A 23,536-nucleotide genomic window follows, 5' to 3' on the forward strand; every position below is an offset into this window, starting at 1 on the left:
CAAGCGGCATTAAAAGTTTGTTGCAGAATATTAGACATTCCGTCTGCGGTGTAATTAGCAAATGGCTAAAGATCGAATGGCGATAGGTTTTCAAGTTTTTCACCCTAGTTTTTCATACATTACGGTTTCCTTTTGGGCGTCAAACAAAAATCACTTATTTTTCTTTGGAATGCTTACTAATGGACTAAAATTTGTATTATGTTATGGTTTTTGTTGTATTTTACACCTAAGGTGCGATTATCAATTGTATAATCACTTCGGATAATTAAAGCTATGCATTTGGCATTCCATAAAATAAATAAAGCACTTGATTGAAGATCAAACTTTGTAATGTATAAATGAGTGAGACTGAAATAATTGAGATTACGAACAGTGAGGTGAAAATGATTGTTAATTAACTTTTATTTCATATTTTTAATTTTTTGTATTAAATATTACTTTAATTACTGAGTGCACTTATTTTCGTCATGTCATTATAGTTTGGGATCTTTAATCCAGAGGAGTTTAACAATGTCAAACACCGATCAGAGATAATATATAAGTATTAAAAGAAATCTACCTTTTTCTAACTCATCACGAAGATCAACTGGAATCTTGTCTTCCAAGCGTTGTTAACTGCAAAAAAACAATACAATTAAAAATATATATTTAATCAAGAAAATTATGTATTAATGGTGATTTTAATACAGCGAACATCAAGCCAACTGAGTAACACGCACTATATTATTTATTTATTTGTTAAACTTTATTTACAAGAGTACACGGGCAGACTTAATGCCTAAGAATACTTTGCTAGTCAACCAAGAACAATGCAGAGAGCGCTGTAGTAAGTGCATTGCAATATGAAAAAATATATTACGAATACATTTTTTTTTATTGTTTAGATGGGTGGACGAGCTTACAGCCCACCTGGTGTTAAGTGGTTACTGGAGCCCATAGACATCTACGACGTAAATGCGCCACCCAGCTTGAGATATAAGTTCTAAGGTCTCAAGTATCGTTACAACGGTCGCCCCGCCTTTCAAACCGAAACGCAATTACTGCTTCACGGCAGAAATAGGTTGGTGGTGGTACTTACCCGCGCGGACTCACAAGAGGACTCACTAATTTTTATTACACGATGTTATTCCTTCATCGTGGAAGTCAATCGTGAACATTTGTTGAGTACGTATTTCATTGTGTTCAAAAATCGTCTGCAGGTTGCAAGATACTCTATCAGTTGTTTAGACAAACAATTGGGAATTATGAAGATCAGGAAAAATCGGAGCTGATGTACCTACGGATTGGCAAGGATTCATGAGTAGAAGCTTTTGGAGACCTTAATCACATATCTTCAGTTCAACAGCTGTACAGACTGATGTCTTCACCAACCTATCTTATCCTATCCTATCACCAACAATCTAACCATAAACGTAATCCTGAATACGTGAAAATATTGAGCACTAGTTATTCGTGTGCTCAAAAAGACACTTAAATATTATCCTCACAATCATCGCGAGAGTAATCCTTTGATATTTGCCGTGAGGATTCTGAACGAGCCACGCGAACGATTCCTGTTTAAAAAGTTAAGAGGAAAAAAAAAAAGCTCCAAGAACAAAGGAAGCCGCCGCCAGGTGAAATTCGCAGATTAACTGAGCGTTTCGATAAACCAATAACGCGTGTAGTCGATTTGTTGTGCATTGGCGTGTGTCGAGTTTTTGCGGGTAGTTATAAAAAAAGAAAGGATTCACTTTAGTTCGTGATTGTATTATGTTTGCTGCGTATTAAATCGAATTTAAATTGTCTACTTGAAATTTTACAGCTGATAATATTATATATAGTTATATATTTAAGTACAAAAAAATATTTTCAAAGTAACTGCTTTTTACAATGCAAAATTAAATGTTCCTACTTACAAGGTTACTTGGGCTAGTAATTAATAATTTTATTTTAAATATTTATAATATTTTAAGTATTTTTATTTAATTGCTGCATAGATGGGTGAACGGGCTCACGATCCACCTAATGTTAAGTGCTTACCGGTAGGTGTCGCCACCCACTTTTTAAGGTGTCAGTTTTTACAGTGGAACGACTGCCTCACCCTTCAAACGGTTCTCTAACTGCCGAAATAGGTGGGGTAGTGGTACTTAACCATGTGGACTCACAAAACGTCCTACCGAATTTCCGGATTTCTAAGCTATCTAAGATCTTCTGTTGTGCTCTCAATATCGCTACAAAGATAGAAACGAGGAGAAACAGACTCTGTAACCGTATCTATACCTTTCACGAATTTTATTTCGAGTCATGTTTGGAAATGGGGTGATCCTTTTGGTGATAAAGATGACGTCATTAAAAGGTAAGTACCAATGTTCTGGCAACTTTACATACCTGATCATCAGTAGGAGTGCTATACGCAAGTAGGTGGGTTAGAACATAAGTGCTATAGTATAAGTCGGTATTAAGTACGGAAGTCGACGATCATAAACAGTTTTACAACCTAACAGATGCTAAGCGTTTAATGTCACTAAGTATATACAGGAATAATTTATTCCAAGTAAAATATCAAATGTCTGTTCTTACGAAATTAAATTAATTTTTTAGAAGAATTTACATTACGAAAAAACAATCGGTTATCTGTAAAGTCGCTTTACGGACGATAGTTTTACGTGATAACGTTAGTAGCAGAAGCATTAGAGCTGTTAGCTCTGACGTCACGCGAGAAGAGAGATAAATGTGTCACAAGCTAACGGTTGGGCCGATTGTGCCTTTCTATCGCTTGTTTCGCGCTCTTACTTGCACGCTCAGGCTCAGACGGAACGTGACACTTTTTCGTGCGTTCAACCGGTGTTCATTCGACTTTTAAGACGTCCAAAAAAAAAAACATTGAATTCTTTAAAATAATTAAATGTTCATGATTAAATCCGACAAACATTATCGCTGGGCCCAGATGTATCGGTATTTGTCGATTCGTACTAAGCGTTCTTATAATTACGAATAATTTGAAATTTAAAAAATAAACGAGGCCAATCTACAGCGACCTCAGTTTAAAAGACAAAGTGTCAAGATGAAAGGACCCGCCGCCGATTGTCGCGGCATTGTATCGTCACTCGTTAGTCTGGCATTATCTTACCAAGATTTATCTTAACGATTAATTTTGAGGTCTAATTTTAAAGATATCAGCGTTTTTTCGATTTCCCAATCAAAGAAAAAAGCTGCTAATTTACAACTCTTTTTCATACTTAAGTATTGGGTAAATATAAGCTTTAATTGATAAAGCTCTCGGATATTGAACAAAGAAAGCGACCTACCACTACTGTAAGCTAAGAACGACCTTGTCTCCCACTTGGCGTTTCAAAGTAATTACGTAGCTGGCTTAAATGGAATCATCTTCCGCCATTATCTTTATTAATTTATTATTTAAAAGCCTCGGATATATCGTGTTTTCGCATTAAAAGTGTACAATTCCAAAAATATTCGAAATCGAGTTAAAATGCGGAATCATTTGATATAACCAATATTTTCTCATATATACTATCAAAAGAGCGTAGTTTAGTTTTCTTTTTTTTAGTTTACCTATATTTTGACTACTATTAACAAAATTAATACATAATTTTATCTTACTTTAAAAGGCAGATAATGTAACTGGTAAAAAAAAATGTTGCAAAGATAATCAATATTAAAAATATCACATGTTAAACCTTTAAAACACTCTCCTGTAAAATTAATAAATTTTGAGTTTATACAGTTTTGATGCGAGGAGACGATATAATCCACTCCATAAACACTCGAATACATAATCCATATTTACAAACGTAATAAATCGTTTATACTTAAATATTTTTTAGGTAATCAATGTGAGATGTCGGTAGTCGAAATCGTAATTTAATGATTGTCTCACTTTGATTATATTATAACAAGCGGTGCGCTCCGGCTCCACTTGGGTCTTTAACAAAAATTTCAACGATATTTGACGTTTTTTATTTTTTTTTTAATAAAAGACAGTTGTTGCGGCAGAACTATAATAGTTAGATATATGCTGTTACAATACTTTTTGTAAATAATAGTGTGTTCTACAAAGTCGTAGTCCATTATTTTATTATATCATCAATAGTTTTCGCAGGGCACGCGATGTAAAGAATATTTTAGGTAATTTTTTTACACCTTGGTTTACATTATTGGAGTTTTAGTAAGGATACCCAATTTTTTTCTAAAAAAAATTATGGCCTATGTCACTCGGGATTAGTGTGGCTTCCAAACAGTGAAAGAATTTTTCAAATCGGTTCAGTAGTTTCGGAGCCTATTCAATACAAACAAACAAACAAATCTTTCTTCTTTATAATATTAGTATTAGTATTAGGTGAAATGCTGACCTAATACTATTTTAGCTTATTCCATTGATCAATAGAACAAAATTAGTCTGATTCGATTATGAGCGACAGTAACTTTACCATTAATGTAAGTGGTCAATCTATGGTCGATGGGAAAAATTTTATCATAAAAATTTATAAAATGTATATATGAACGAATCATTCATATTGTTTAAATCGCTTCAGCTTATAAATCGAACCGTAAATAATTTCAGCGATTAACGCTCATAGCGGCGACCATTAAGCCACAATTGGGATGCGCATCTTTACAATGATTGCGTGCGTAGTTTTCTGCCATTGTTTTAAAGTAGACTTCGCTATTATCCAGAATTTTCTGGGGCCGTACTTAAATAGCGTGGTAGTTGAAGTATTGTGCAATAGAAAAAAAACTTTTCTCTTTTATATTCATAGCATATCAAAAAATATCTCCGATTTCTTTACGAGTTACGAAAATTGTGTAATTAATTGAATTGGTTTTGGATTTTCGTAAAATTATAATTTCTGTTGTAGGTGGTAGGTCAAACAAACAGTTTGAGGTTCATTTTTATTTTGTATAGTTAATTTTTTTAAATAAGCCTTAGCTCAATGTTCATAATCATAGAAATATGTTATTAAGAATCTTCATGAATTTTCGTAGAAACAACCTAGTCGCGACATCTAGCGGTGACAAACCAAACCATATTCTGAAACAAACTAGAGCTTTTATAGCTGCGGAAATATTCCAAATGTGTTTATTATAACCAATAAGTATGAACATGCAATATAACAAATTTCATTATCAAGATAATATATGTAATTGTGATTTTATCGTATTATATAATATTTGATTCAAAAAATAAATAAAAATATACATAATTAATTACTTATTTAACAAAACTGAGAAAAAAAATTGTTGTTAAATTTTTTTTAATTAATGTTGAAATGTAACGAAAATTTTAACAATATTTTCTAAAAACGACATGATTAGTTTATTATTTATATAGTAAGATCAAATACATAATATAAATAAAAAAAAATTAATGTTATTCAAGGTTCTTGTTTTGTATACGTCATAATACTTTAAGTGTCTACTGGAAGTGATTTTATTTTATAACAAGCTGTAGCTCTATAAAAAATATCTTTGGTTAAAATTCGCATACTACCTTTCATTGATTATAGCTTGGTTACCAAAATAATTATTAAAAGGAAGTGCTTGGGATGCCTTTAAGCATTTCAGAAGCTCACGACACGATAACATACATTTAAAAATAGTGTAAAATAAAATAAAAATTAAAAATTCTGTTAAGTCGTAATTTTTAATGCAAACATTATGAATAATATATTTTTGAGATCCAATAACGATTTTGTCGGGTAATATAAATTTTACGATTCATATTAGCAGGATTATGAAGTGTTAATATTTGAAAATATTACACAACCTTTGACATCTGGCAATAGAAATATCGGGCTACTGATCGCTTTAAGCAAAAATTAATCTGCCATTTTTTTTAAATTTTTTTTTTAACTGTGATTAGTAGGGCGTTTTTGAAGAAGTCTCGCGTAGAAAACACACTTGTTGGAATTACCAATAATTTTTGCCGCGATTTCACTTGTGGTAGGACCTCTTGTGAGTCCCAACGGGTAGGTACTACCACCCTGCCTATTTCTGCCGTGAAGCAGTAATGCGTTTCGGTTCAAAGGGTGGGGCAGCCGTTGTAACTATAATGAGATCTTAGAACTTATCTGAAGGTGGGTGGCGCATTTACGTTGTAGATGTCTATGGGCTCCACTTAACACTAGGTGGGCTGTGAGCACGTCCACCCAGCTAAGCAATAAAAAAAATTAATAACGTCATCCGGTTTATTTATGATATCCGGCCTCATATCTCAAGGTTTGTGACTTCATTGGCATTGTTATGGACTCCAGTAACCGCTTAACACCGACTAGGCAGTAAAACGAATCTTTTTCGTCTGTCCATCCCGAAATTCGGCTTCGGCGTTTCAAAAATCTATTTCCCGTCTGCTCGTATTTCCGGAGGGCCATTGCGTCCATTCGTTTTGTGAGTTCCATTATTTTCGAAGGGCCAGACATGGGGCTGATTGTTTTAAAACGGAAGGGAAGGGAACGAGCTGGAAATAGATTAATAATAGAACGACTTCATAGTTAATGAAATTGCAGATCAAGGATTTTAATGGACGGTATTGCCTGTGCCGAATTCGATCAGAAGATAAGTGGGGGTGTTTTGGTACGAGGTTCCTTATGGGACGATGTGGAGAGGTACCCTAATCGGGAAAAAACGTTCGTAACGTAAGATTTTTATTAGTAATGCACACAATGTACGACTTAACTTTGTAATAACGTACAAATTAGTAATGCACACAGTGTACGACTTAACTTTGTAATAACGTACAAAAAATAATATATTTTGAACATTAATTGACCACGATCTCAGAGCGTTCGTTTGCGCAATACACTAACTCTTATGCAAACAACCGTGAATGAAGTGTACCACAATAAGTTCGCACGTTACCGAATGATCGTTTTATTATCTTTATACCTCGAATAGAACTTAAAATTAATATTTTTAACTTCGTTTCTATCCGGTGTCCCACGACACCAGTTTTTTTTTTTTTTGCGACATTGCGATTTTTTGGTGGTAACGCTAGTAGCAAAATTGTGCGAGTTGTGTTTGTTTTGTTATCTTAGTGTTAGATCTTAGAAAGTACACATGTATTGGAAAATTTAATAAAGTTGCTGGAAGTGGCGTCCCATGTTCATCCAAAAGCTCAATGAAGTCTCAGTATTATACTGCCATTTTGCTGTGACTTCCCACAGACACAGCCCACTGAGTTTCTCGCCGGATCTTCTCAGTGGGTCGCGTTTCCGATCCGGTGGTAGATTCTGCGAAGCACGGCTCTTGCTAGGGTTCGTGTTAGCGACGTCGTTAAGTTTGAGCCCCGTGAGCTCACCTACTAGTTAAGGTTACGCTGAAATAGCCTCTCAGCTTAAGTAGGAGAAAAAAGCTGTGACTTTAATTCATTTCATGTCATCTTATTCATTAATTTTCATTTAATTCAATTTTATTTTATTTAATCCCAATTTATTGCAATTTGAAATAGCCTCTCAAAGCTCTCAGCTTAGGGTAGGAAAAAAAAGCTATGACTTTAATTCATTTCATGTCATCTTATTCGTTAATTTTCATTTAATTCAATTTTATTTTATTTAATCCCAATTGATTGCAATTTCAAAGATATAAACTTCATCTTATTCCACTTTAAATTCATATGTATGAAATAATCGAATATACTTTTAATTTGTAGACTGGCAAAATGGCATAGCGAGAAGTCGTAAAGCAAAACACAAGACAAGATTCCAACGTCATTCTTATTTAGCGTGACAACCAATCGCTATTATATTTCGCTATTTAGATTCTTATTTATGTTTCTCTGAGCACTTAAAGCGAATAGATGGAATAAACCTACATATTGTTAACGAGATTATCATATCGTAACAACAACTTTTAAGCCATAAGGCTTAAATAAAATTTATTGTCATAAGATAACTTTCTTTAAAATTCCAAACACTCATGAAAATCAAATATCAAAATAGACAATTACGAATTGTAAACATTAAAAGTATTAATATGAATATTAAGCTGTTATTTTCTTCTTTTATTTTTTTGTATTAACTCGAACCACCCGCCGTTACTCGATGGGACGTGAGAAAAGAGACAAATTATCCAAGAGATGGCGTAATGATTGAACTGTACATTAACCAAAATAAAGTGACCTCTGGATTTTTTTGATCAACCCGAAACGGCAGACCCTTGTAAGCTTGGGTAAGTGGAGACCTACAATAAATGCAGCATCGGTTTAATTTTTGTAAAATCTAGGGATATTTTGGAGTAGAAATTCAAGTTCCAAAGGGAATTTTCATTTTTAATTCATAAATATAAGCTCAAGGTTATTTAGTCATTAATTATCGAAGTTGTAGATAATAATAGATTGTAGATATGAAGTCCAAGTCACATATGACAGTTCTACCGTATGCATTAAATATTCGTGGCAGTAAAGCCTTGTTCGGACTAGGCGAGTATTTTAGTCGTGTGCCGTGTTCTATTTTTTCGGGCGAGTAGCGAGTAGTTTAGCCACTAAATTACTCGGTACTCGACTAAAATACTCGCCTAGTCCGAACAAGGCTTAACAGATAGGAAAATGTCGTTTATTCTCAGTTCATACGAATTTATATTTTATCACGTATGAATGTATTCATTGTTTTTTTTAACCCACTTCAAAACTTTAATTTCTTTTTTTGTCTGGGTTATCGAGCCGATATAACTGATTCTTTTTTTTATTAGAAAGTTAATGCTTCTCGTGTGATCTCATTTTATTATCTAATGCATCATTTTATCAAGATCTGATCGGCAATTTTTGTATTGTCGTTGTTGACGGATATGTTAATTTTTTTCCGACTACCTTTTCTATTTCTGTTCAAATCTGTGTTTATTACTTTCACAAAAAAGTGAATACTGAGAATTACTCTGAGATAATTCCTTAGAGACCAACATACGTCGGCCGTCTATGACAAGAAAAGGTATTACTCATACACGACCTTCGGGGGGTCCCTAATTAAACGATTCTCAATAAGTAGTAATACATTTTAACGGACCTTTATTTAAAAATAAAAATAAAAATACAAATGTACGTAGGTAATATATTTTACGAGCGATTCAAACTCTGTGTTTGACGCTAAATGAAATTCTATATTCTGTTATGAATAATTTTATACCTTTATATATTTATATGTTTATGTTGCAGTTAATAGTAGAAAATATAGTTGATTATAGTTGCCGTTTAATTTATTAAATGTTTGTCGGTTTAAATAAACCGATAAACGGTCATAGGAAGGAAAGTTTGTCTATGTTAGTCGTCTTCTGAGCATACCCACCTTGAGGCATGATATCCATGCTTTTTTGGAACGAAGTTCCTTATGGGATGATGTGGAGGGGTACCCTAACCGGGAAAAAACGTCCGTAACGTAAGATTTTTATTAGTAACGCACACAGTGTACGACTTAACTTTGTAATAACGTACAAAAAATGACATATTTTTTTATTATTTATTGACCACGACCTCAGAGCGTTCGTTTGCGCAATACACTAACTCTTATGCAAATAAACCGTGAATGAAGTGTACCACAATAAGTTCGCACGTTACCGAATGACCGTGGGTTGTTGCGAAACCTCCAGTTTTATTTTCTTTATACCTCGAATAGAACTTAAAATTAATATTTTTATAATAAGGAACTTCGTTCCTATCCGTTGTCCCACGACCCACCACACATCTTTTTTTTACGAAGAAAAGATTACTGGTGACCCGAAGGCCTTCCCAGTTTCCCTGGACAGGTGGGCAAGCAAAGGCTCAGCCAGGAGTGGTGGGATTTGCTAACAGCATATAAAATCAAAGTCTCAGTGGATATAGGCAGTGTAGCTACCCTCCGTTATTAGTATTTATTGTCAACCCGATTATAGATTATATCTCCTTAGTGTTAAAGCTCATTTTACAAGTATTTATGCTTATAGCTTGAGAGCCCAATTTTTTTTTCATTGAGGTCCAACTACACTATTCTTTTTAAATAAGTTATTTTAGAAAATTGTATTATTTATATAAATTAGAACCAGTTACAATTAGAAATGCTTAGGTTGAAATATTGAAATACGGCAGTTTCCAAACTTATTCGGTAGGTCGTATTGTTGTTTGGCTACTAACGCAAGGCAAAAAAGAATCTTAACTACTATAAAATGGTATTTAAATAATGCCAAACTATGGAACGTAATGTCGATTTGAAATTGTTCCAAAACATATCGAAAAATCGATTTGAATTTTCTTCGCGACTGTTTAATAAATTATAAAACACTTCTCGGCGTCACAGTACACCGTTTAATAAAAAACAAACAGCAACGAAGGCCAAACACCAAAGGTTATAACATAAACAGAATACATTAGAGAATAGAAAGCTTTTATCTATTTTATAAAATGAAAAAGAAACCAAAATAATACGTGATAAATAGTTTTTGAACGGCCCAAAATCAATTTCCCACGGGTCAAAGCACTGTGTCAATGAAGGTCGTTTGTTACGCGTAAATACATTAATGACACACGCATAGCACTAAATTAAACTCTATTACGAGTGTCGTAAATAAAAATTTTCATTGTATTAAATTTCACGATTTCGAATTAATTCTTGCCGAGACGGTAGTTCTATAATCGCGTGCAATAAGGTTGATTTTATGTTGAAACTTTCTGAAGTGTATGTCAGACGGACGGGCGCGGAATGAGATTGTGAATATTTCAAACTTAATCTCGAGCCGTTGTCCACTGAAGTTTCTATTGTTCTCAATTCGATGAGACCGAACGAACTGATGCTCTACTTCGAATAATAAATTAAATTGATACTTGCGCTTGTAACAATAATGTATTTAGTTTTAGAACTGTGAGGCAGTCGGTGATATTTCAGCCGCTGCAGCAGTAATACTTTCACTAAGTATTGAACTTAAACTATTGGTTATTTTTTGGTTATTTATCATTTGACTGCTCTTTTTTTTTTAATCTCTCCCATCACCCTCCCCCTCGGGACGCTGGACCGGTTGTCGTCGGCGCCACGACCACCGGCCCTCTCGGTCGGCAGGCTATCCGAAGCCCACTTAGATGGCGTCGGTTAGAGTGAGTTATCCTACGGAATATCCCGCTGGGCCAGAACCACGGTCGATAACCCTGAGTGACTTTGCTAACATCTTCTCCAGCAAGAGCAATGCTTTACTTTATTGGAATCGCGACCCACTGAGATGACCCTGCGAGTTTTTTTTTTTATTGCCCTTGTAAGCAGCATACAGCCCACCAGATGGTGAGGGGCTACCGTCGCCCATGGACTTCAGAAATGTCAGCGGCAGAGCGAAGCCGTTGCCTACAATCAATTCAGCGGGCTGAGTTGCACGTTGCATTCGACGAGTTTGACCAGAACGGTGACCGGTCCTTAAAATATCTACATGTACCCAGAGTGGATCGAGTGTATCCGAAATGACGTGCTTAGGGCGACAGCATCTGCATTTTGCTTCGTCGTCTGACTCGGGTATGTAATTAGAGGCGACCACAAACGGTTCTGACGTGTCTTCAGATATTAATTGATCAGTTATAATTCGAGATAGTCGTAGAAATCTACATTCCTTTAGTTTATTTTTTTACTGATAGTAGGGTCTCTTGTGAGACCGCTCGGGTAGGTACCACCGCCCTGCCTATTTCTGCCGTGAAGCAGTAATGCGCTTCGGTTTGAAGGGTGGGGCAGCCATTGTAACTATACTTGAGACTTTAGAACTTAAATCTTAAGGTGGGTAGCGCATTTACGTCGTAGATGTCTATGGGCTCCAGTAACCACTTAACGACCAGGTGGGCTGTGAGCTCGTCCACCGAACTAAACAATAAAAAAAAAGATACCATGCAGCAAAAGTAAGGAACAGCTTAAAATTAGACACTCCGTGAGATATACCACGTAAACTGGTTTAAAGAAAAATAGCAGGTTATTTTTAGTCAGCTATTTATTCATAGCAGCACAATGACATGAAATACAGTCGACGGTGTGTACCTGCGTTGCAGTCAGCAGGGCGCTGTCAATAGTACGACAGCCACCTTGTCGATTCGAACTTGACTAGATTTAGGGTCGGTGTACAATGAAACAATTAATTGGTTACGCGTATAGAAGTTATGGACAATGTAAGCGAATTTTCAAATTGGAATTCGAATATTACATTGAGGGTATCTATACTAATATATAAATCAACAGTGGTTTTTACGGATGTTCCGTTATAACTATTGAACCATGCATCCGATTGACTTGAAACTTGGTATCCATGTAGAAAATACATGTACTTTATGGATAGGCTATTTATATGATTTTTGGACTTCCTAATAATAATGACAATAAATAATAATGTTAATTTTAAATGCCCAGCGAAGCGGGCGAGTACGGCTAGTTTTCAAATAAATTTGCATTCGATACTGATTCTGTATTAAAGTTTTCAAGTATTTTCGCACTGTCTGGTGGTAGAGCAGGCCAGCCTGGTCTTAAGTGATTATTGAAGTATATTGATATTACAACTTGAATACGCCTGCCCACAATGGGTCGCGTTTCCGATCCTGTGGTAGATTCTGTGAAGCACGGCTCCTGCTAGAGTTCGTGTTAGAAACGTCGTCAGGTTTGAGCCCCGTGAGCTCACCTACTAGCTCGGTGACGCTGGTCTCTCTAGACCAGCAACTTAGGCAGGAAAAAAAACCATACACACAAAGTCGAAGTATCAATTGCTTAATATTCCAACCGTCCCACTTGTCAATGGGCATTTAAAATTAAATGTCTATAAAATTCAAGTAGAGCAACATGATGAGCTCGCGTGAGCCAAGTCAACAACTTGTCACCGGTTGCGGCTAAAACAAACAACAATAGAGAGCCTCTCTCCATACAATATCCTTTGTCAAACAATTTATAGTGAAGGACAGGGAAATGTGTGGAGACGAAACAATTTTTGTTTTTCACTAAAGTTGGCTGTATTCAATGCAATCGTGGCAGATGTTGTTGGAAAATACATTTAAACTGCTGATAAACTGCAGACAGTGAGCATTCATGAGCACACTCTTCTGTAAGTACGTATTTCTTAGAAGATCTGTTACGTTTCTAAATGTAGCAAACGCGTCTGTTCAACTACAGTGTGGAAAAAGTCAGTTTCTAATAAAAAACTGATATATTTCAAAGATTCCACTCTGCTAGGGTTCAAATACAACGTGAAGTTATTACCTATGAAAAGAAGTACCCAATTAAGATCTTGCAATTTAAACAAACCCGCGTGAATTCACACCACACCCTAGAAGCTCTTCAGACGTAGCTTTGTTCACAGCGTATTGATCATAAAGATAATTGTCCTTCAAGATCTGGGCCCATTAAGCTAGTGGGAAATTATTTGAAATGTTCATATTTCGAAACAAGGCGACCAACATTTTATCTAAACCAGTGCTCGCCCAATGATCGGTTCTATCATAATCGATTGATAGCCGCCGACATTCCGAGATTTAGATACATTTTAAATACAACATTTTCATATAATTTAATATGCATATTATGAAAAAGAAAGGTCACGACTATTTTTTATTTTTTATTGATACGGTTAAAAACGCTTGAAAACGACAAGTGTACATATTACTTGGTATTTGTCTCTTTGTATATAGATGAATTAATTAAAGAATAAAGAGTTTATAGTCGATGACGTCAGGAAGACGTTAAGGACATAAAAAAGGCCCCAAAATAATAGTTGAATACTTAATACGCCCATACGTACTGTTACATTCTTAATTGACATAGAGTGCACATTTGTTGAATTGCATTCCGAACTTATTTTTCCTACATATTCCCTGGTAGCCTATTGAACTATTCTAGCTTCTTATGGATGGGTAGCAGTCTTATACAACGCAATTGAGAGTTTAACCTCACGCTTCAAGGTGGTATAACATTTTTGTGATACTTATAAGCCCTTATAAGGGAGCAATTAATATAAGGGAGTAATTTTCGGTAAGCAGCGGCTTGGCTTCTGCCCCTGGCATTGCTGAAGTCCATGGGCGACAGTAATCACTCACAATCAGGTGGGCCGTATGCTCGTCGGCCTACAAGGGCAATAAAAAAAAAAAAAACTTATTTAATAACTCCTTTAGGCTACCAATGAATAGTGAAAAAAACGGCAAAGCGGCTACCCTTACGATTGTCAGTGATACAATTGAAAAAAAGGGCTGCTTAGTTTATTAAATAAACACACAATACCTATGACACAGATAAGTTAATTTCAAAACAAACACAAACACAAACACAAAGAACACTAATAAATAAATAAATAAATATTTACTAACAATCACGCCACGTTAATTAACTGGTCCCGTGATAAGTTCGTAAAGAACTTGTGTTACAGGTACCAGATAACGGAAATAAATATAAGATTTTTATTATACACATACATATATTTAATATGCATCCATAACCCTGGAAAAGACATTTATATTTATCATACAAATATCTTCCCTTGGCGGGATTCGAACCCGCGACCCCCTTGTGTAGTGACCATGTCACTTACCACTACACCAGACGGTCGTCGAAACACTGAATTGTTTACCGACAAAAAACACAGTCACACTATTTACGACAAATAATTATATCGTAACAATGACAAGCAAAGTGAAGGTTTAATGAACGTAATGATGTAGAAACGCGATGATGAATTTAATAAATCATTCCATTTATATCATGTCAAGGCTCGCACATTATTGCAGATCGGACATGTGAGATAGCGGCCATTGGAAATCGGTTCATATATTTGCATAATCATTGTTTCGTGTATATACATATCTACATATAAGAAAATAGTGTTTGTTTTAACCTTGATTTGTGCGTTTGTCTGTCCAAAGTGTATTAAGGTAGGCTTTATTAGGATTTCTAGTATTTAAGTCGAACGTTTTTCATGAAAAAAAATATATTGTTAAGCGCTGTGGTTCGGGATAAATAAAATTCCACCGAAGTATAAATTAAAACTGTATTAGCACTTAGAACACTTAAAACACTTCAGAAACACTTTAAAATTCTTAATTCGTTTCATCCGCTTCGCTTCAGGTGATCCGTTCGCTGTTTCGCTTCGAGTAGTTCCGATTACTAACTGACTGCGTGCCATCTCTGCAACGTTTTTATAGCCGATACCACATCCCTAGAATTATCGAGAATATTGCACACTTCGAGTATTGTGTTTCCGCTATCTGACAAAAGATGGCGTTGTACTTCTCAAGCGTTCTAGATGCTACTAGATCCTTCAATATTCGTTCGACTATTCGGCGATAGATGGCGTTACTCTTATCAGCGTAGGAGTATTATTAATAGCATGGACTCGTGGACTGAGCATCACACTAACGCCTCGATCCTAAATGTACTTAATATCTCTCAAAGGCTGTCGTCAACAGTGCAATCCAGGGTTCTTCGATATTTTGGACGCGTATCGCGACGGCCAGCAGAGTCTATCGAGAAACTTGTTGTTCAGGGTGGGGTCAATGGTAAAAGACCTCGTGAACGAATCCCCGTGCGCTGGACTGATCTAGTGAAAGACCTTACCAAAACCCTCCTTAACGAGTGCGTGCGCCAAGCCTTAGTTCGCAAACTATGGAGAACATCTGTCAAGGCTCTAATAAACAATGATTCCACATGACCACGACTGCTCTGTCAAGAGCAACCGGCTATGATGATGATTAGTGGCACACAGTTTGACGAGTTTAGGGTTCAGTGAACTTATATCGCAAAGTAAATGTCCTAATGGATTTCGAGATGCAATGATATCATGTGATGTTTCCAAGATTATAAGTACTTCAAAAAAAGGCTTCCACAGTACTTTGTCATAATGTTGTAAATAAGTCTGTCTTCTCTCGGTCTCTACATATCTTTAAGTGTTGTCCCATAGATCTTGCATGCGTACTGCATATCAAAAATGTTTAGTAGAGGCATACGCTAGACATCGACTTATGGTAATTGTAGATAGCTTACACGCTTAGGACGCACCATTCCGATTATTACTTTAATGTTTAAACAGTCACCAGTTCTGGTGTCAATGGGAGACAAATGTTTAACAGTACAATTGACGTTTCGACCTCATGCTTTGAGGCGCTTACCCACATTCCGTCGTGCTACAAGTGCACCTTAACCCCGTAGATTATGACCTCATCTGAGCCCATAAAAACCCATGGAAACAGTTGAATCAATTTCGAAACATCAATCAATATAAAAACGTTCAAAAAACACAATAACCCTAAAAAGCACAATTTATATTCTAACCAAAGGCAATTAATTAAATCAAAAATAAATACTACGATAATTGTCCTTCATTTAAATTAACTAAACTCGTACTGTAGAGGATGTCAATAAATTATTGTATACGCAATAACATGTCAATAGTTCCTGTGTTAATACTTAAGATCTGGCGCAACCATTCAGGCTTTGCAAGTGTATATTGTTACGATTCCACATAAGCGCAAACGTGGTAACCACGACGAGAAACGCGAGCGAAAACACTCCTTGCGCTAAAACAATATGAACCAAAGTTTTATGAACTTGAATCGGTGGTTATGTTTCGAGTTTGAGTGTTGTGATGTATTGTTGCGAAAAATTGATTTACGTTCCACATCTGTTAAATGTAGCGGCGATTTCATGCTAGTGTAGACTAAGTTATGTTATTCTGTTTGGTGGGTCGGTCTGGGCAATGTGTCTGGGAAAACCGATTTGATTTTAAATGCACATGTAACTATACTTGAGACCATAGAACTTGTATCTCAAGGTGGGTGGCGCATTTACGTTGTGGATGTCTATGGGCTCCAGTAACCACTTAACACCAGGTGGGTTGTGAGCTCGTCCACCCATCTAAGCAATAAAAAAAAAGTATGTATTTCCAAACTCAATGAAAAGTAACTTTAATTATTTTTTTTAGTAGAATTCACTATTATGGATTTGTAAAAACGTAATGTAATGATAGTGGGTATTGTGAGACCACAAGGACATATATCACTCTCTTGTTTCCGCCTCAAAGTGTCTCAATGTGGGTGGAGGTTTTCTGTTCATGTTATCTACATATAAAGAAACCTCTTAACATCAGATAGGTTGAGAGCCCGTCCAATCAACTAGAGTAAATAAATTCACATTTAAAAAGACTCAAGCTAATAATGATCAATTTAGCATTCACTTTTGTTTCTTAAGCTTCAGATTTATCTCGAGACCTATCGTCAATGTCTAGAGCATTTTATGTAACTGTACCTTTGGATTTTAAAACAAACTTTTAAGTTTTTGCTACCTCATCTGAGTTCTTATAAGTTGCACGCACGCAAGTTAGATAAAGTATTTGAGTTGTATAAAGTATTCTTTCTGGAGATTGACGGGAATTTTTAGTGAACTAATAAATTAAATATTATCCGACGGTTTACCGACTAACTGGCGAGGCATTATTTTGATCGATTGTTATGTTCGCCGCGTGAATTAATTAACAATTGGATCGTTCTCTTTAGGTCGTAATTAGATGTAAGATAATAATATTGTGGTGTTAATATCAACACATATTTCCAGAACGTTTTTATGTGCCGGTTTAAATCTTTGATGTGAATATGTATTACAAATATATGCTATATGTGAATTATTACTGGTGTTAAGACCTCTTGTGAGACCGCGCGGGTAAGTACCACCACCCTGCCTATTTCTGCTGTGAAGCAGTAATGCGTTTCGGTTTGAAGGGTGGGGCAGCCGTTACTACTATACTTGAGACCTTAGAACTTATATCTCAAGGTGGGTGGCGCATTTACGTTGTAGATGTCTATGGGCTCCAGTAACGACTTAACACCAGGTGGGCATATTCGCAAATAAATTCAATGCAATATTGTTTACTCGATTATTATTTTATAAATAAGTATTTGAGTGTGTTACTTTTAACACACCCAAATACTTTAATGAACCACAGACTGAGGTCCAACAGAGAATGGACATCAACGTTCTCTGAATATTGAACATACATACTGCGATCACCAATCCGTTTTTATTAGTGTATAGTCGTCACAAAAAACTTTGAGAATGACTGGTCTAAGAGGTCTCACCTAAAAAGCTCTGGAACAACTCTAGAAGCGTTTTATGCTAATCCTTCAGAGCTAGAAAACAGTTAGCCGTACCTGTGTTTCACCACAAACAGCAATAATAGCTTCCGGTAATCACTTACCATCAGTAGGGCTATAAAAAGCTAGTTATTTAGCATTTAACTTTATTAATGCGAGATTTGAAGCCACAGTAACCTTACGAAGATCAAAACGAAATCGCTAATTACATAATCATCGTTAATTAACCAACGGTTTATCGATAGTTTTAATGATAGTGTTATCATAAATGAGACATTATTTTACTTTAATACATGCATATAATATAATCTATACGTCTTTAATATGGAAATGGAACAAATCAAGTTTGCTTTAACTTAAATGTCATCAGAATATTATGTTGAATGTCAGAAAATGATAACTTCACCGGTTCCAAAAAAAAAATTACGACCGGCTTGAGAATTGCTAGTAAAATGAACTCAGCTTCTCTTTTAAATGATAATACAATTTATCTCCATTTGTGTTTCGCAGGACGATTCAGTACTTACTAACTCTTTGGGCTAAAATTCATCGGACTCTACTATTATTGAAGTCGTCGTGGCCTAAGGGATAAGACGTTCGGTGCATTCGTGTTGAGCGATTTACCGGTGTTCAAATGCCGTATCAAATGTTCACGATTGACTTCCACGATGAAGGAATAACATCGTGTAATAAAAACCAAAGCCGCAAAATTTTAATTTGCATATTTACTAGTGGTAGGACCTTTTGTGAGTCCGCATGGGCCGGTAACACCACCCTGCCTATTTCTGCCGTGAAGCAGTAATGCGTTCGGTTTGAAGGGTGAGGCAGCCGTTGTAACTATACTGAGACCTTAGAACTCATATCTCAAGGTGGGTAGCGGCATTTACGTTGTAGATTTTTATGGCTTCGGTAACCACTTAACACCAGGTGGGCTGTGAGCTCGTTCACCCAACTATGCAATAAAGAAAAAGAAAAAACAGGAAGAGGGTTAAAGCAACGGCTTTTAAGCTTTACTTTAACTTACTTCAATTGTAATATGTAGTTATAACCTAACCTAGCGACCAGCCCTCGCTTCGCTTCGGAAACATTAAAACACACATGAAACCAAAAAATTAAATTAAAAAAATTTAAAAAAAAGTAGCCTATGTTCATCAGGGACAATGTCGGCTTCTAATGGAAAAATAATTTTTCAAATCGGTCCAGTAGTTTCGGAGCCTATTCGAAACAAACAAACAAACAAATCTTTCCTCTTTATAATATTAGTATAGATAATTTTGTTAAAACACTAAACCAAATATTTATTTGTACTTTGTTCTTTGAGGGTGATTTCGATTTGTTATTCTTAAATAAAGAGTTCTAAGAAAAATGACATAGGAATGAATGCATTTATTGTTTTCATAAAATAGAAGTAGACCTTCAACAGTGCAGTAACCGGATTCCGGAGGGACCAATTGTCATTTTAATTGTTTCAATTATTCAACTGATGAAACAGCTGATTATCGAGACAAAGTCGCAAAGAAAAACGACCTTAGGGATGAGATAATCGTAGCTGAAAAAGCTCGTGGTGGTAGTTTTGCAAAGGCAATCATTCTTTGTTTAAATCTGTTGCGCTTAAAGTTTCAATCATTTCAATAATTCGATCTTCGTTGGAAGATGGTACTCAATGAAAGATATATTGCAATCTTGTGGTATTGTAGTAGATGATATATGTGTAGTAGGTAGTTTGTTAACAATACTTGCATTTATACCAGCCGCTTGCTAAATATATTAATTAATTTTTCATGTAATTTAATAAAGGCGACGTTTTGCTAGTGGCCTATGTCTGGAAGTCCACGTTTGTATTGAAGACGATGTTGATCAGATGTGGATGACTTTATACTATTTTACGATCGAAAAGATTGCAAACAAAATACGTCAAAGTAATCCACAGTTCATTAGCACGTCGTTTCATGTCAGACGTGTTACTATAATAAAATATTTCGACCTCTACACTGTGAGTAGGTTATAAAACGGACAACAAAAAGGTGTATTTGATTATTTTGTATAAAAGCAAAAAACAACCTTAACATGCTTCATTCAAAGGCTCATAATTCTTTCTTAATAATTACGTAAACACTAAATCGCGTCTAGCTTTCGTTATCTTTGATTGATCGTAAATAAAACTATTAGTTAATAACAATTATAAAAACAAACATTTTTTTCCCACGCGATTTCGTAAATTCGAACCGTCCGTCTGAATCGTAAAAATTGCTAAATTACATTAAAAATGCTATAGAATTTCGTTTGCATAATGAAAGCCGTCTTACAAGCTTCGCCTTTTGATTTCTCACAGTAAATTATATTCGCGATAAAGTAGAGCAACCTGCCTAGTGTTTGCTTTGGGTTGTCGTGATACAGCATGATAAAAATCATCTATAAATATGTTTGGCAATTTTAGTAACGTTTGAATATATTTTAATATTGCAATTTTATACAAGAACATTGTATAAAATTTTAATAATTTAAATCGGAATGTGATTGAATATATTAATAATTTGTTATGATATTCTTCAGAACATTTCAATGTTAATTTAACCAAACAGTATTCTATAAATGTGAATTCCATATTTATGGTACATACGATTTGAAATTTTCTAGTGTAAAATATTTTTACATTAATATGTAGAGCTGTTCTTAATATGAAAATTATCAGAAGGTATTCGTCGGCTTCTCTCTGTAAGCGATAGATTGAATCATATCATTAATTATTAGTACAATAGGGGCTCTATTGTGAGTTTGAATAGATTACCAGACTTGTCTCTGGTGGATAGTAGATTTAGAAGTGATTATGTAATTCATAAAAATAGTGTCATTTAAAAGTAAAGAGTAGGTAGAGTCAAAAGCCTTAAATTTAACAGACCTAAGGTTAGATAAAAAATACTAGATTTATTTATTTATTTATTACACTTCATGTAAAATTTACATTGGCGGACTTAATGCCTAAGGCATTCTCTACCAGTCAACCAAAGATTTACTTCTATAGGTAGTTACTCACATAGCTACCCCCTACAATTCTTACCTAGAAATAACTTAAAGTTCGCTTAAATAAAACACCCTGTATACATTTTACACTACGCGATCGCCCACACCTGCACATTGAAAGTGGATGATTCATATTGCGTAACAAACAAACAAACCAAACTGCGGCTATCGTAGAGCTCTGAACACACAATGTATTTGATTTAAAATCGCGCAAGTACTTATGCCCGGTTCCAAAAAATAACGAATCGTCATTGTATTATAACAGCTAATCGTAATCATGCTACCAATACGTAGGCGTATATTAGCGTTCCACAACTATTTTACTTGCCGCGTTACCTACGAGCATCCGTCGGCGCGCTGCTTACTAACGAATCCCTCTGCGTTTCGTTAATGCAAATGATTGTGTCACAAAGATCCTTTAGAAATAAAACTCTTTTCAAAATACATAAGTTTTTATTAGTATTTTTACATAAATGTTTTAAAATAATATAAATTAATTATAATTCATCACATATGTAATTTTATTTGAACATTCACAATTTAAAAACAGTTACTTTAGTTTTAACTGTAAAGTGAACAAAACGCCATGAAGAGACAAAGGAAACGCCAGATGTCGGCCGGACCGCGCCAAAATACCAAAAAATTTGTGTTAGCGTCGTACTTTGTTGTTCGTTTATTTCATTACAAACTGATAAATTGTAATGTAAGGGAGATATTCCATGATTCCTAGAATTAAAATAAACTAGTAAATACTATTTTCATGTAATCACGTGTTAAATAGTTAACTACTTCATAAAATACCAATTAACAGCTGGCATTAAAAATACGAACCTGGTTCCTTTTACCTTTAAAAAAGGATAAATTTCACCTAACAGTAATTGCACAGACTGCTTGTCGAGCCGAAATCTTAGTTGAAACTCCTGATTATCGAGCTCTGAATAATAATTGATTCTTGTTTTATACACTCTATTACTTCGCGTATCATCACTTGAATCGTCGCTTGAATTCAGTAACATTAAAACTTCGTTATCACTTTCTGAACTCGACATTTTAAAAGAAAAAACACAAACACAAAAATTCCAAAGCACAACCGAACAAAATCGGTAGGTTAAATAATGCTCTACGCGTGGTAGTTTTGACAGCTCACTGACATTTCTAAAATAATATAGGAACACTACAGACAACAGTCTCCATACAAAACGCAGTACGAACCGCTATGTTAGCCCTCCCATCCGTTAGTAGCAAGTCATCAGTAATTTTAAAAACGAGTCGTTTTTATAGGAACTATTTTGTCCTACGATTCGTAGATATTGTAACGGATCGTAATATAAAACGATTCGTTTTTTGGATATTGGAACCGGGCGTCAGTGTATAAGTAACATACTGGTGGTAGTACTAGTGAGTCCCCCCGGGTAGGTACCACCACCCCGCCTATTTCGGCCGTGAAGCAGTAACGCGTTTCGGTTTCAAGGGTGGAGCAGCCGTTGTAACTATACTGATACCTTAGAACTTACATCTCAAGGTGGGTGGCGCATTTACATTGTAGTTCCAGTAACCACTTAACACCAGGTGGGCTGTGAGCTCGTCCATCCGTCTAAGCAATAAAAAAAATTTGAAAAATTCTATTATTATTATTACTGTAGTGCAACCACTTTGACATGAAATACGACCTACAATGACTAGACATCGACTAAGACAGAAACTTGACAAGTGGGACTTTTCTAGACTGAAAAAAAAAGCAATTTTTTTCCTACCTAATCTTTGGTAGTCTAAGAGGCTATTCCAACTTCGCGCGGACTGGTAAGTGAGCTCATGGGCTCAACCTGAGAGAATTGCTAACACTAGTCCTAGACAGAGCAGTGCTTCGCTGAATCTACTGACGGTTCAGAATCGCGACCCACTGAGAAGATCCGACGAGAAACTCAGTGGGCTGTGTCTATGGGCTAGTTTGCACGTCGAACTCTTCGACGAGTTGACGAGTTCAACGAGGACGGTGACCGGTGCTTGAAGAGCTTAAAAGCACCGAAAAAACGATTGAACAAAGACGACGGTTCACTGGCAGTGGTCATTTTTCAATGGCCTTCTTTAAATAACTAAATAGACGAGTCGTCTATATAGAGTCGAAATAGAGTTAATTACTGAGGATAGGCAGCCTAGTCTATTAGCCTATACACGTGATACTGTTGATGCTACTATTCAACTTGAGACGAGGGGCAAAATATCTCTAGAAATAGGCAGGAGCGTCGTACCTCGTGTGGGCTCACAATATAACTGCCTCTACAATTACAAGTTGCTCTAATACTCCACGACTAATAGTCTATAGACGTCGTTTGAACTTTTTGATCGTAGCTACGTAGAATGATGATTAAAATGAACTGTCGCATATGTTGTCATAGATCAAATATCGCATAGACAGCATTTTTGTTAAATGCGTCAAAAAACGTGCGACATGTCACAAATTAGATATAATACAAAAGC

General features: G+C 35.5%; 1 protein-coding gene across 2 annotated transcripts in view; it reads right to left on the minus strand.

Annotated features, from left to right (window-relative positions):
* The window catches only part of Sox102F (transcription factor Sox102F), a 419,194-nt gene that overhangs the window by 281,117 nt on the left and 114,541 nt on the right, over positions 1–23,536 (minus strand). For both annotated transcript variants that reach the window (XM_089739910.1, XM_028170974.2), the window contains one exon: positions 560–615. The gene's annotated coding sequence lies outside the window, so the exon portion shown is untranslated. The remainder of the gene's footprint in view (positions 1–559; positions 616–23,536) is intronic.

This window comes from Bombyx mandarina, chromosome A1, assembly GCF_030267445.1.
Source record: "Bombyx mandarina strain Sakado chromosome A1, ASM3026744v2".
NCBI lineage: Eukaryota > Metazoa > Arthropoda > Insecta > Lepidoptera > Bombycidae > Bombyx > Bombyx mandarina.